Source organism: Triturus cristatus, chromosome 6 (assembly GCF_964204655.1).
Source record: "Triturus cristatus chromosome 6, aTriCri1.1, whole genome shotgun sequence".
NCBI classification, from domain to species: Eukaryota; Metazoa; Chordata; class Amphibia; order Caudata; family Salamandridae; genus Triturus; species Triturus cristatus.
In genome coordinates, this window is record NC_140589.1 from 189,564,787 (window position 1) to 189,581,680 (window position 16,894).

Here is a 16,894-nt window from a genome sequence, read left to right on the forward strand (position 1 = left end):
AAACGTTATATTTCAATCACATAACTCTGTATTAACCAATCCTGTACTTGACAAGCTTACTAATAATGACACTTATTATTATAAATTCACCAAAACATCATATTTTTTCTTAACTCTCTCCTGTAATACCTGTAATAAAAGGAAAAGAGCCAAGCAAATGTATTACTGCCAAACACATTTATAGTGTACCAAATCATCAATTTACATTAATTCTATCTCCTGAGATACCTGCAACAAAAGTAAACGAGCAAAACAAATACATTACTGACAATCACATTTACGATTTACCAAATTATCAAATTTTCTTTACTTCCATTTCCTGTGATACCTGCAATAAAATCAAAAGAACCCAACAAATACATTGCTGATAAACACCATTAATGTACCCAATCAAGTATGCATTAACCCTATCTCCGGAAATATCTGCAAGAAAATTTTTTAATAGAACAAAACCAAAATACCTTCCTGACCAACATAATTAAATTGCCTGCCTTAGGGGATGGTGGGTGGGGAAAATACATTACGGGCCGCTGGTGGCCCGGGTGCTGAGCCCGTGGGGAGAGCAGAACAAGAGACTGTTCTGCTCCCCACACCCCACTTTTAAAGGGGGAGGGGGGGTGCACGGGCCAGGCCGGTCTAAACCGGCCGGACCCCCATACTGGATGCCCGCATGAACCGGAAGCACTACAGTGCTTCCGGTTCACGCCCCTCTGAGACGCCCCTATTGGACGCATAATGGGGAGGTGGGAGTGCTCCCACCTCCTCCTTTCGCCCGGGGACCGGTCCGACCGCCATAATGGCGGCGCGCGCTAATTAGCGCTTGGCCTTTTCCATATGGCCTGGTACTCCCCCAAGTCCCCTCTTTACCTTTGGTACCCACCGCCCTTGTCCCGATGAGGTCTCCCTCCCTCCTACAAGGCAAGTATTGAGACCACATCAATTTTTGGATTTCTTTGGATTAGGGGAGAGTAACCCCCCCGGCCGTATTTATTGCAAAATTAAAAAACATTATTTATTAAAATTATGCACAATTACGCAGAAAGTCCAAATACATTGTTAGACAGATGATGTCACATGGCTATCCTTAACTTCTAATAAACCCGACACTCCTACCGTAAATCTAACAATGCATATATTCACTTTCTGCGTGTAGAGCCTACGGCACGGTCAATGACTGGAAGCCTCCAGATCCCAGCAAACTAGCAAACTACGCGAAATTACTTCGCCGGAGTTGGCTTGCGCAGGGGGTACAGCTTATTGGACGGATACTTTCCCCCGGGCCCCCCACTGCGCCCTGTGCTTTAAACTCCATAACGGGGGCTGCAAAAAATTCTGCATACTTGCGCCTTGATGCGCATGCGCGTGCAGGGGTGGCCACAGGCCCACTGGAAAGAATGACTCCCCCGGCCCCCGCACCCCGACAGCCTACCTACCGGCTGTCACTGCCCCTGGAGTTACATGGTTCTGACCGCTAAGGACAGAAGACTATGCTTACCAATCATGACCTTACCGCCACAGGACAGCATAGTTGCCCGACTATCTGTCCTCCCCCTCAGCCCACTAGGAAGGTAATGCCCTGTAACTTGCCTGCCCTGAGACTCAACTACAACCCTTCTCCCCAGGCCAGCCGGGTCGTTACCCCCTAGGTGCATGCCCATGTAACTATACTTATCTTATCTTATCTTATTGTTTTGGTGAAGCGCAACAGCTGCCCCGGCAATGAGGCGTCCCGGCGCTGAAACCCAGATCCGATCCTGAGATAGAGGGTCCGAGGACGGAGGAAAGTTTACGGGCAAGGGAATAAAAGAGTTTTCACTGCCTTCCGGAAAGCAGATAGGTTGACTATCTCGCGAATATGATGTGGTAGTTCGTTCCACATCTTGGCTCCCAGGAACCTGAAGGAGCGTCCGCCCATGCGGCAGAGTTTTATGCGTGGGATGCAGAGAAGGTTTTGGTTGGAAGATCTTAGGTTCCGTGACGGCGCATAGGGAGTGAGAAGAGGTTGAAGCAGAGGGGGGGTGTTAAGTTTGAGAATTTTGAAGGTCGTGATGAGGGTCTTAAACTTGATTCTGGAGTCAACCGGAAGCCAATGCAGTTTCCTGATGGTTGCTCTGGCTGAGCATCTGCGGGGAAGGCCGACCAGAGTTCTAGCGGCCGAGTTCTGCACGCGTTGGAGTCGTGCTAACTCACATTTGTTGGCGCCAAGAAGGAGTACATTGGCATAGTCCAGACGCGAGAGGATGGTGGCTTGGATGATGAGTTGGCGGGTCTTTGCGTCAAAGAAGTTTAGTATATGGCTAAGGCTTCTCAGTAAGCCAATGCAGGTGCCGGCAACTTTCTTGGTGTGAGCTCGAAAGTTGAGTGAGTCGTCCATCCAGACACCCAAGTTTTTCACTAGGGTTTTGGGGGGAGGGATGGTACCAAGGGAGGATGGCCACCAGTGCTCATTCCAAAGGCTGGTGTTTTTGCCAAGGAGCAGCACCTCTGTTTTTCCGCCGTTGAGTTGTAAGCAGTTTGTGGTCATCCATTGGGCGACCGCAGAGAGTCCGTTTTTAAAGTTAGAGGAAAGGTTGGAAGGTCCGTCTGAGAGGGCAATGGCCAGTTGTGTATCGTCAGCGTACGATACCAATGTCAAGCCCCATTCTTTGGCTACTGCCGCTAGAGGCTGAACATAAAGATTAAAAAGAGAGGGGCTTAGCGCAGAGCCCTGTGGGACACCCTGTTCAATAGGGTGGGGTTTAGATAGAAAGGGGGGGGCAGAGACTCGGAAGGACCTGTTTTCGAGGAAGGATCTGAACCACTCCAAGGCATGGCCCGTTACTCCAAAGGTTTCCAGACGTTTAAGAAGGATGGCATGGGATACCGTGTCAAAGGCCGCGCTGAGATCCAGGAGGATCAGCGCAGCACCTTGACCGGCATCCAAGATCGTCCGGAGGTGCTCTGTGGTGGCTAAAAGAGCAGACTCAGTGCTATGGCCTGGTCTGAACCCATTTTGTGATGGGTCCAGAATGTTGTTATTGACCATATGTTGGGATAGAGCGCTGTTAACATGTGCTTCAGCGAGTTTGGAAAGCCATGGAAGCAGGGAGATTGGGCGAAAGTTCTCCGGTTTAGATGGATCTAGGGTGGGTTTCTTGATGATAGGTGAAACCCACGCTTGCTTCCAGGCAGATGGTACACACGCTGAAGTAAAGGAGAGGTTCAGGATGGCGGTTAGCGCTGGTAGAAAGAAGTTGATTGAGTCAAGGAATTGGGCCGGGCGCATAGGGTCTGCGGGGGAGCCAGACTTGACTTTATTGCAAAGTATAATAAGAGTGTCTTTGGAGATTTCTGGGATGTAGGTCAAAGTCGAGTAGCTAAGAGAAGCGGAGGGGTAGCTAATGGTATTAGGGTCCTGCTGGGGGAAGGAGGTGTAAATTTTCTGCACTTTGTCAACGAAGAACTTAGCAAGTTCTTCGCACTGTTGCTCAGAGGAGATCATAGGGGGGGGTGTTTTACTGCTCTGTAGTTCTTGTACGAGTTTGAAAATTTCTTTCGCGGGGGTGGGACTAGTTTCAATTTTGTCGGCGTAGAAGGCGGTCCGTGCAGCACGGATGGCTTTATGATACGTTTTTTGTAGCAGAAGGTATTTACTTTTTTCTTCTTTATTGTATTCCCTACGCCAGAGGCGTTCTGCCTTTTTACACTCTTTCCGTAGTTTTTTGAGTGTGTCGTTGTACCAGGGGTTCGATGGCGAGTTACGACCTTTTGTCCATTTAGCAGGGATAAGACTGTCTAGTCCGCTCGTGATCCACTCGTGAAACGTGCTGTAGTTAGTGTTGATGTCAGCGTTAGAGTCAGGGTGAAAATCCCCTAATGTCTTGTGTAGGTCATCATGAGACAGTTTGTGCCACGGTCTTTTTAAACGGCTGGTCGGTGCCGTGTTGTGCCTGCTTTTGTAGACCGGAATGGCTAATTTAATAAGGGAATGATCTGTCCATCCCATAGGAAGGGGTGGCTCTGAGGTGAGTTCTGCAATGCCATACCTGCAGTTTCTCCACCACCAAACCCCACGCCGTCCGACAGTTTTTAGGTTCGGACAAAATCACCTCCATCACGATACTCCACCTCAATGTCAGATCACTAGTTAAACACCACCTAGAGGTTAACACTCTAATACTGGATGAAAACCCAGATATCCTCTTCCTCTGCGAAACATGGCTTCGCGATGGCACCTCCACTATTCCCAATCTTACTCTACCAGACGACTACCGGATGTCGGCCATTAACAGAGAGGATAGAGGAGGCGGTCTCGCTATAATCCACAAAAAAACGCTCTCTTGTTCTTTTGTCAAGGAAAATCTGGTTGATTCTGAATGCGCCAACTTCAAAATTACCATAACTCCCAACTTCACCGTGTCGGGTCTCTACATCTACCGCCCACCTGGCCCCTCTTCAAAATTCATTGAGGCCCTCCTTGACTCAATAACCTCTTTAATCACCAAAAACCCCAATTTCACCATTCTGGGAGACCTTAATCTCCACTTTGATCTACTTAATGACTCCACGATCAAAACGCTCCTCGCAGATCTCTCTGCACTACAACTCAACCCCCTCATCTTCACTTCAACTCACTTAGCCGGCCACATCCTAGACCCAGTCTTCTCCAACTTAGAAGAACTCACCTCAGAGCGGTTACTCTCGTTCCCACATTATGCACCATGGCCTCGGGAAACTGCAAGCAAACATAAAATTAGCGCATCCGTCCGTGTGCTGCCCTACTGACAGGCTACAAATGTACACTACTGTGCATGATACTATGTACCAGTGCACTGAAGCAAACTTCTCCCTGAGTCACAGGGTAAAGAAGCTTGCCATTCACGTGAAACAGAACCAATGGGCTAACTCTATTCCTGTTCCCAACTTACACCACATGACCTCGTGAAACTGTATGCAAACATGAAAATAGAACATCCGTCCGTGTATTGCCCTAATGCCAGGCTAAAACTTACACTACTGTGCATGACACTATGCACGAGTGCACTGATGCAAACTTCTCCCTGCGTCACAGGATAAATTGCAATTCATATGAACAGAACCGATGGGCTACAGCAAATCAGCCGAAACCAACCCGGCGTCGCGGATGGCGAAACTCATGACTCTTGAACTGGAAGACGGTGAGGCGTGACCCATCGCCACATAGCAGAAGTGGCCCTGACAGCTCGCCGTTATTGCGGTGTGGGGCACCTCACAGATGTCACCCCCATGGATCCACCATACCTAAAAACACTGATGCTTAGTGCTCCTCGCCTTTGGGTAAAAGATGCGGCTTGCATGCCGGGCCCATTGGCTACCCCATAGTATCTATTGTGAAAAGTGTGGAAAACACAGGGGGCCCGATTCACAGAACTAACTTAAGACAAAATCCTAAACTTACTACCATTTTGGTATTCACAGAAGGCACTTACTCATTTCGGTATTCACAGAAGTTAGGAGTCCTAACTTTAGGACTCCTAAATGCCTTCTGTGAATACCGAAAGTCCTAAAATTAGGATTTTTCTCAGTTTAGTAGTAGTATAGTTAGGACTCCTAACTTTAGGACTCCTAAATGCCTTCTGTGAATACCGAAAGTCTTAAAATTAGGATTTTTCTCAATTTAGTAGTCCTAAATTTAGGACTCCTAACTTTAGAACTCCTAAATGCCTTCTGTCAATACCGAAAGCCTTAAAATTAGGATTTTTCTCAGTTTAGTAGTAGTATAGTTAGGACTCCTAACTTTAGGACTCCTAAATGCCTTCTGTGAATACCGAAAGTCTTAAAATTAGGATTTTTCTCAATTTAGTAGTCCTAAGTTTAGATTTAGGACTACTAAATTGAGAAAAATCCTAATTTTAAGACTTTCGGTATTCACAGAAGGCATTTAGGAGTCCTAAAGTTAGGAGTCCTAACTATACTACTACTAAATGTAAGACTTTCGGTATTCACAGAAGGCATTTAGGAGTCCTAAAGTTAGGACTCCTAACTTCTGTGAATACCGAAATGAGTAAGTGCCTTCTGTGAATACCAAAATGAGTAAGTGCCTTCTGTGAATACCAAAATGGTAGTAAGTTTAGGATTTTGTCTTAAGTTAGTTCTGTGAATCGGGCCCAGGGTGCGTAGGTATTGTATGATACGACCTGTGCATCTAATGCCGGAATGTGCCCAAGCATAGGTACCGTGATACAAGCATGGACATCCGTTGCATAAGTGTTCAGGCACTAGGGTGCTGAGTTACGGTGTGACACAATACATTAATAGTATAAGTGTACGAGCCCAAAAAGGGGTTGACGAAACCCCAGGCATGTAAATCTTGATTGCACCAGCACAAAGGGTGCATAGGTACCGTGTGACATAGCCATCCCAATGCTTCCGCGTTCAGGCAACTGGGTGCCGAGATTTTTCTTGATGCCATACATAACTCATCCTAAGTATATGCGTACAAAGGGTGCATAGGTAATGTGTGACAAATCGCAGGCCTGTCTTGCGTATGTGTACCAGCACACAGGTGCAGAGCTATAGGGTGACATACTAGCTTCCAATGCATACGTGTACCTGAGACGGGTGCATAGATGTTATTTGAGAACAGACTTCTAATTCATATTCATATTTCTAACAGCACCCGCTTGCTTATGAGACTCTCGAAGGTGTAACCGTGAGGTCTGGGATGTAGAGACATCATAAGTACTAATAATGCATGTAAATGACCACACAGAGGCAGGCGCCTCTCGAGACTGACATCAAAAAGACTTGTAGAATATTGACGTGACGTCACCCCAGTTTGAAACGCCTTTATGTAATGCCCTTAGTAAGCAGTCATGCTTCTATCATTTCGTTATCAGGGCGAGCTAACCAAACCGTCTTCATGCTTTAACAAGCAGGGCTATGTTCGCATTCGCAAGGCTTTACTTACGGAACTACAAGAATAACGGATAATATACCGTATATATACACCTTGCTGGCTGACCTGAAGCAAGGCTTTCACAACTTTACATTTGCATCGGACTTTTAATTCTGACCGCCTTGCATTACCTCAGTTGCATTACATAAGGAACATTGCATGTGACTTTCAACGGGAGCGCCTAGCATCGCGCCATTTGCATTGAGGGAAGGAAGATTGAAAATCATATTACAATTAAGAGCACCTAGCATGAAACCAGTTGCATGTACTTGAGGAACATTGCAATCAGACTTTCAATTCTGACCGCTTAGCATAGTGCCATTTGCATTACGTGAGGCACTTTGAAAATCATATTACAACTAAACGCACCTATTATAGCACCAGTTGCCTTTACTTGAGGAATATTGAAATCGGACTTTCAATTCTGACTGCTTAGCATAGCTTACATACGGAATAGTGCATGTGATTTTCAATGAGAGCGCCTAACATACCGCCAACTGCATCCCCTGAGAGTGCCTGGCACACACTCTGCACTTTTCTAAGTAGATCCCATATGCCACCCATGGTAAACCAATCCCTGTCATCAGATAGAGAGCATATGCCCTACCGGCACTGCTCAGTAGTGCCCCTGAATCTAAAGGCCTCTTGCTTCTGCCCATGATGTTGTTTTACATTTAAAATACAGTTATTGAGCACTGTGGTGTAGAGAAGTACCTTCTATGCACCGTATTATCTGTTAAATTCAGTTGCTTCCCCTACAGTTTTTTGCAGAGCTCACGTTCACCAGAGGGCAACTTGGCGCTGAATCACAGATGTTTATTGTTACCCAACTCAATGGTATTCAGTTTATCAACTCAGAAGGATAAAGGCTGAATGAACCCACCGAGATTTGAAACTGGGACCATGAGGTCAAACCCAGGCCCCTAGAGTGGACAATTAGCCCCTTAAGCCCCCAGGCCCAACCTTAGTCTGCATTAGAAACACATCCGCCTGACTTATATGATATGTGTTCTGCCTAGATTCAACAGTATCTAAAAAAGAGGTGGTGTATGTGGTGGCCAACAATATCACTGAATGTCCCCTGCCCAACCACTGTTTAGACTGTTAATAGGCTGACCTTAGTGCTTGTTGATAGATTTCTCATTTCAAAAGCCCTCCCATCGAGTGTTACACAAAAGATTCACTGACCACCCACTCTGGCCTGTATCATTGGGCGTGACATGGGTGTCCAAACAATCAGCCTTGCGTGTTTTCATAAACCGCTGTATAGTCTGCCTCGCCACAAGGTAGCGTGCTAACGTGATGGTAAATGGGATGACTCCGCTATGCTCTTCTTAAAGGGAATAGTTGTGTACTCATGTTATGCGCTATAAAGGCAGCCTCAGGTGCGTGCGTAGAACACTGCTGCCACGACAGTCATCCCTACTTGTATGTGTGTGAAAGCGTGCTGCCCTTCTCGAACATCCCACCCCTATAACACCGCTTGATATACTGTGCATGGCGCCTCCTACAAATGCCAAGTGTTACCGGTGTGCGCATCAAGGTTCCATCAGGCTTACATCGTGCTACACTTACTGTCCGATGTGAAGAGTAACTTCACACCCATTCACATTTTGAAACATCTTTCCAATCTATTGCGAAACCTTATAAACAATAAATAACTTCTCAACATTGCGTGTCAAACCTTCTTGGAGTTTCAAAACCACTATACATAACGGGTGCTCATATCACCCCGCTGCGCTCAATCTACCCACGTGAGAAGGTTTAAAATTATACTGGCTCCACCCCTGGATTCCCACACCCGGTCGAATCTGTGGGGTCCCTTGTAAGTGACCAACATTGCGTGCCAAACGCCGACATGCGTAGGTGTAACTGGGCGATATAAAGACGCTTGACAATTCAGCGGTAACACACGCTGTAACACCCATGTGGTAACAGCCACTTTGATAACACATGGTAAAACTCACGCAGTAACAACCCCTTGTTAACACCTCAGAGGTAACCCTTACGCAGACTAACACACGGTAACAGTCACGCGGTAACACCCTCACAGTAAAACACCAATGCGGCAAACCTCAAAAAAGCGGTAACCATCCACGCGGTAACCACACCCCCGTGGTAACCACCCATGAGCGATAAACCACCCCCAAACCGGTAACCACCCACAAAGCAGTAACCACCCACGTGATTTTTCATAATCCCCCTGGGCACCATACATGAAGTAATAACGGTTATTAACCATGCTCGGAAATTGCCACTACTGTGTTGTGAAGAGCTACATACAACAACCTCTTGTCCCTCTCAGTGTGGTCCCAAAAAACGCCCCAATGCTCTTGAGCTCGAAATGGCATCCTCAAAGGTCATACATGACCCCACTGTACGCTCTCAACCTGTCCCCAACTTTAATGCTAGACGGGCAACACTTAACTGTTTAACCCCAAGAAATAAAGGATGTAACCTATGCCCTGTGGAATAAAGGTCCTCTCATAGTGCCATGTCTGATGGCATCGCTAACCCAGCTCTGTCAAGCAGCAAGGAATCGTCATAATTAGTGGCTGAGCGCCAGTGGTCCACTTCTTTATACACCTTAAAAACCCCACTGCGCATAAACAAGCACAAGCGCACTTTTTGACACCACTTTAAACCCATGCCCAACCTTGTGATACTTTGACACCAACCTGTGCGGCTACCTTGCTGCCACTGTACCTAGGATTGACTAACAATACAGCTGGACAGAGATTCACCCTAAAATAATTCTGCCTTTGGCGCTCACTCGTCTCTGGAACCATACCATCATGCAGCAGTAAAATACAGCCAGCGCGTGTGTGGGAATTCTTGGAAGCATGACCTTTCAGAACAAAAACCTAGGCCTAGATAAATTATTAAAACACTCTTCTTACTGCATGTGTCCTGCACAGTTTGGTGTATAGTGGAGCGGACTAAGAGCGTCTGAGCTAATTTGCTATAATGTTAATGTTTGCTAGCAGGGCATCATAATCGTCCCTCTCCGCAATATGGCTGTTAGACAACATGGACAAAATCAATAGTCCTGACTTGTTGTAAGTATGATGTTACTTGTTGTATAACTCATATCTGGATGCAATGACCGAAACAGCAAAATACAAGTCGGCGGCACACTATGCTATCCAAGACGGCCTCGAGGTGCACCAGTGGCAACCATCAGGCTCGCCCACTCACCTCTGCACCTAGGCATGCCTTGCTGTGTGAACTGCCACCCCCTGGCGTGTCTCATCGGTGGGCACTGCTGCATGAGAACCTTGGCAACGGCAGACGGGGCCTACCGTACTCGAAGCCTCACTCTGCTAACCAGGCCTGAGAGGGCGGTGCCAGCCGAGCCCGCGTTTCCTCCCGCGTCTGGGCCTCGCCGCTTTTGAACCGGAGCGCGCCTTGAAAGAGTTGGTTTGTACCAGCCGCGTGTGATCAAAAGGTCTGCCAAGCTGCTGCCGCACGCGCCCCGTCACCTCACCTCGCTTTAGCGCTTAATTATTTTTTCAAGGCGGGCGACTGACTGCGAGGAGAAGGGGAGCAGGCTTTGTCCCCCGGCGACATCCTCTTCGAATAAAGGCGAATTAAACAGAAATCTAATTAAAGTTGAACAAATGTCACAGTCAAACCGTATCACCTGGACACTTATTAGTGTTGCTTGTCTCACTCGAATGCAGCTCTGCATAGCCAGGATTACAAAGTCATGCGGCCACAAATAACGCCAGCATGAGTGTACTCAACGTTTTTGTGTGAAGCACCCCTCCTTGCACTCCGGTGCTGCAGATTCAGCTGCCGCTGGTTCTCCCGCTCCACCATTCCGCAGACGGCACCACACCTCTCCAGCGGATCAAGGTGCGATCTTGCACGCCGCCACAGACCTACAGGAAAACAAAAGAGAAAATACATTACGGGCTGCTGGTGGCCCGGGTGCTGAGCCCGTGGGGAGAGCAGAACAAGATACTGTTCTGCTCCCCACACCCCCCTTTTAAAGGGGGAAGGGGGGTGCACGGGCCAGGCCGGTCTAAACCAGCCGGACCCCATGCTGGATGCCCGCGTGAACCGGAAGGACTACACTGCTTCCGGTTCACGCCCCTCTGAGACGCCCCTATTGGACGCATAATGGGGAGATGGGAGTGCTCCCACCTCTTCCTTTCGCCCGGGGACCGGTCCCACCGCCATAATGGCGGCGCGCGCTAATTAGCGCTCGGCCTTTTCCAGGCCCAGAGGTGAACTGGCAACCATTGTTGACTAAAGTCACGCAGCATCATCTGTTTCTTTTAAAGCCTTACCAGGCTTTAAAAGAAACAGGAGTAGAATTGCAGAGAAGGCATAAAACGGGGTGATTGGCAAAAATCCCAGCTGTGGTGGATTTTTCGATATCTGTTGGTGCTGCTCCGGCCCATTTGAGTATCTCGCAATTATCTACTGGAACCCACTCTGGTCAGATGGACCTTTTTACTTGCCCAATAGCGTGGAGGGAAAAACACAATTATCAAAATTTATGTCCGCAATTTGCCATAATCAAGGACTCGAGACTTAATCTCTTGGCTCTCTGGTTTTTATTATCAACATGAAGATTTGCAGATACAAAGTCCTCAATACGAGGCACAACAAGTACATAGGCACTAACACAAATGCTACTCTACTAAGAATCCGCATACGGCTAAAAATAACTAAAAGTACAATCTCTAAAAGCATGAGGTAGAACACCACCAAGCAAATGTCGATACTAGGGACACTGAACCATACCATCTCTGTCCCTACTCTGCCCTAGATGACATCCCTACTTAGCAATTCCTTGAGACCCTCATCGAATAAAAGGTGTCAGAGTGAAACTTCATAAGAAGACTTCACTTAGAGAGCTGATCTAAGTTGCCCCCTCTATCTCTTCGCCTAGCCTTCCTCTGCTCTGGGCTGCTCTGATCTGCCTCCACCCTCGGGGCGCTGTCCCTAATACAGAACCCCAAATCCCAGAACACGCCCTTTGCGCCTCCTCTTCTGCGGGGTCGTCTTTCAGTAAATTTCCACAGAGCGCTGTCCAGTTCCATCGTCCATCGCTTGGCCTTGAGTCCCAGACGCCATCCGCACTAGGAGTTACGATTGGCACATTCCAATACACTCCCATGTCTGGCTTTTACTACATAAGTCAAATTGTGAACAAAGAGCTTCTCTACTAACGAGCAACTGTCCTTGCACCTGGGGTGAGATCATGCAAAGCAGACATTCTTCACATCTTTTAAGTTGCAATTTACTACAGCCTAAAACCTCTACTGGAATAAATCCTTTTTGGCCTATTGCCCTTGGCTAACATAAGAAAATACCAGGCCTTTCGCCTCAACGATATATGCGAATTCTGGCCACTACTTCGGTTACACAAGCAGGTTTCAATCACAGTATTGACATTTACGTCTTTCTTTCATGTGTGGTCAAACTAAACAATCCACAGACACGAAGTCTAAGTTACACATTTCTAACACCACATTACTTTTCATGTAGGCTAAACTCTATACATTTCTCTAATACCTTTACAATGTGCTTGTACATAGCTGGCACTTCTATTAAAGTCGATATAGGTTATACAATTCGTAATACATTGCACACAAAATACCTGAGTACACATTTGATTATATGCGGGTGCCGACTAACAGTGAGTATAATGCACCCCTACAATTTTCAAACTTTTAAGCGCTACATCAGTTCCCCCCTTTGATGACTTCCGTCATCACACCCTTACATTTCTCTTCTTTAGAACTGATTTAGACCGCGCTAGTCATAACTTTGCCATGTCGAACTCCCTCCAGTCTCTTAAGACTCTCATATTGCTGCTCCTGGAGCTTCGCCATCCTTTTCTCGTTTGCCTTAAGAGCCCTTTCAACCTTGCCTCCTTGATACCACTTCCATGCCTTCACACATCCCCACAAACAAATCACGCAAACCACAGCAATGATAATTGGCTTCAACACTGATCCCAGAAATCCTCTTCCCAAATTCGCAAACCAAGTTCCCACTCTTCCAAATCCTAATCCAATCTTCTCCCACACATTCTCCTCCGTCAAATCCATAATCTCCTTGTGAATAGTCGTGATGTTATCTATGTACTTCCCTATCTCCTTCGTGTTGTCTGGAATATATGTGCAGCATTCCTGAACCTTCAATAATTTGCAGACTCCGCCTTCTTTTGCTAATAATACATCTAAAGCAAGGCGATTCTGCATAACCATATTCCGTATCGACAACATCTCTCCAGCCACCAACAACAAAGATCTCGCCGTGTTCATAGACAACTCATCAACCACAGTCGCCAACCTCCTAATCTTCACATCCTTCAACACCACACCCATACTAGGTATCATTGCTCCGTATATGTCCCCAATCACTGCACCGGCGTTCGTAGCCCGACGTTTCCTAGACTGTCGCTTCATCTCTAACAACTCCAAGTCCTCGGTGTGGTAGATCTTCGGGAATATAATAGCCAAATAGCATATGCCATACCAATTCGCAGGTAGCCTGACATAAGCATTTTTCCCACATACATAATATACTGTCGGAATTACCTCTACTGGACCTACCATAAAATTCTTAGCAGAAGCTTCCACTGTGAAGGTCTGAGAACAAGTGCTATGTCCGACTGCGACCTTATCCGTATCGGATTGAGGCCGCCCAATACACAAATTCCCTCTCTGTACCTCATCTAACGCTATTGGTCCATAACTTCCCTTGGATCTGTGAGCCCTCTCCTCGTCTGTCCAATCTACTGGACTATCTCCGGTGTGTCGTGTCTGGGTCAACTGTCTGTATCTGTCCTCTACCTGGTCTATGAATTTCTTCTCTATCTCAGATAACGCACATGTCAGGTTATTCCTGTGAGCATGCGCCGTATCCAACTTCATAGTCGGTCTAAAATACTTCAGGAGTCTGTCCTCTTTCTTATTAGAATCATATTTGTTCAAATGCTTAATTGCTGGAACTTCAGGAAGTACCGTGTCAAAATTTGAAAAGAAATACTCGAACTGTCTCCTGTCATAAAATAAACTGAGTAATAAACTACAAGAAATCCCATAAGTCAATGGGAGATGATGATACTTGATACCCTCATCCACTGAAGCAGGCAACTGCATACACACATAGCAATCCTTCACATCCATCGCATCAACATACTCATACAGCAACCATGCATACGCATTAAGCTTGAAATCACCCTTGGACAAATCCATGTGGAGTCTGCGATCATCCCTCAACTTCGATATTTCCTGTTCTCTAATACTGACACCACTCTGCCCTAGGGTAATAGGTGTGGGTGCTCCCTAAACCTTCCCCTCTTGCCTGTGAGCCACCATGTACGAACTTATCACTACCGCAAATATGGTGATTATCACAACTCCTACCAATGTGCCTATTATCAATTTAGCCCTACGATGTGGGTTTGCAGGATCTGCCATCTTCGGAATGTACTCAGTGTCCAATACAGTCTCTGAAAGGGTAAGTCTCTTTCTCATCAGTGTCTCTTTCGGGAACTTAGGCAAACCTCCCTAACTTTTCTTCGTTCTATAACGGAAAAATCCCTAATTTTGTTCTTCTTCCGCTCGGATCTAGGTTATCTTCTTCTCTGCTTGCAACCTTCTCAAATCAATCTAACATAAGCGCTGGTCCCAACAGCTCCAAGACTCCCTGCAATATTTCGAGCTTAAGAATGATCAGTTCTTGTGGATCTGGCACAGTCGTGAACGTCGGGAACTCCAAATTGTCCAAGATCATACCTCGAATGACACTCAGGAATGGCGGACTTGGAATATGAATCGTCAAAATTCCTTCGATCTCCAATCCCGGAACCTTCAGCAACACTTCCACCCTCTGGAGCGGGACACTGTTGACCAATGTCATCGACCTCAACCTTCCCGTGCTCGGTAACCCTGGCATCAGTCACTTGATATGCCCACTCAGGTGAAGCGTACTTCCGACTTGGCACTCGAGTTCTCTTGGACCTTCTCACACCACCTTGAGGATTCTCCTCGTCACCTGATTCTTCTTCTGGCTCTTCCGAAACTGGTGCAAGGTCTGTGTCCGGAGTCAACCTCAGGTTTACCCGGTTCTGTCTTGCGGGCCAAACCCTTTCTGCTTCGGTGGCACCTCCGGTCTTCTCCCCGATACCCTGTGCACTGACTTCCTCTTCTTCGGCCGAACTTGATTCTGTACTACCCACTGCACCTCTTGCTCTTTCGCCGGTTTCTGGGTCAGTACTCCTTTCACGTTCTTCCCCAACTCGATTCAGTGCACCATCAGCCGCTTCAGCAACCCTTACAGCTTGACTGGCCCTCTCAGGAGGCTCTGTCGGCTCACTGGGATCTTGGTTCTCGAGAGGGGCTGTATCTTCCAAGGGTGCTGGAACTCTACGGGTATGAGAAGCATGCACCCAGTTCGGTAAACCTCCACACTTGACAGCTGTGTTCGTGACAAGGATCACTTGGAAAGGGCCGCGCCACCTAGCATCCAAACAACTCTTCCTCACGTGCTTTCGGACTAGGACCCAATCGCCTGGGTCCAAGTCGTGGCACCGGTCACTCGCAGCTGGAACCGTTGCTGTCTGCACCTGCTGAGACACAGAACGGACCACGTCAGCAAGGCCTTTACAATAGTCCAGGATCATATCATCAGTGATATTTATCAGAGCAGTAGCAGGTATTGCAGGCAAACGCATCGCTCTTCCCATGAGGATTTCATGGGGTGACAACCCAGTCCTTCTATCAGGCACACTTCGGAGGCTCATAAGGACCAAAGGTAATGCATCAGGCCATTTCAGAGACGTAGACGAACACACTTTCGCCATCCGAGCCTTCAGAGTTCCATTCACCTGCTCCACTATCCCTGAAGCTTCTGGTCTATAGCTACAGTGTAACTTCTGGGCTATATTCAAAGCAGCACAAAGCAACTTCATAACTTCGCTGTGGAAATGAGTTCCTCTGTCCGATTCAAAGGACGTCGGGAACCCGTACCTTGGAATGAGTTCTCTCAATAATAGTTTCGCTACTGTGAGTGTGTCACATCTGCGTGTAGGGTACGCCTCCACCCACCTGGAAAAGACACATACTATCACTAATATGTACCTCAACCCATTACACTTCGGCATTTCGACAAAATCCAGCTGCATCCTATTGAAAGGTCCCCCTGACCTCCCTATGTGGCTCAACGTCACAGCAGTTCTTTTCCCTACATTCATCTGTTGACAAGTGACACACCTCTGGCACACAGTTTCAGCCACTGCACGAAACTTCGGATTGTACCAAGTCTGACGAAACACTCTCATCATGGCATCCCTACCAAGATGTACAGCACCATGTATCAACCTCGCCATGGGATTCAACAAACTTTCCGGCAACACTGCTCGTCCATCATTCGAAACCCATATATCCGCATCTCCCTTCTCACATCCCGCTCGTATCCAACTGTCACGTTCCTGTTCCGAGACCCCTTCCTGAAGCTGTTTCAGTTCCTCCCATGAGTCGGCCATTGCTAACATCTGACCGTACACCACCTCCTCCCCAGTTTCCTCAACGTGGGTCTCAGTGAAGTTGCATCCCTGTTCTGCACAAAACCGGGCTACTTCATCAGCGTAGTTATTCCCCAACGAAACGAAATCGTTCCCCTTTGTGTGTGCAGCACATTTAACAACAGCAATTTCATCAGGACCTTGTAATGCTTTTAACAATTTCCGCACATGATCACCATTTCTTATAGGAGAACCTGAAGACGTCATAAACCCTCTCTGGGACCATAGCTGTCCGAAGTCATGAACCACACCAAACCCATACTGGCTGTCCGTGTAAATAGTTACACGGATCTTGTCGGCTGCCAAACAGGCACGAGTCAAAGCAATGAGCTCAGCCACCTGTGCGGAGTGTACTCCGTCTAAACAAGCGGCTTCAACCACACCCGTGATGGTGCATACAGCAAACGCTGCTCTCAATCGACCGACAC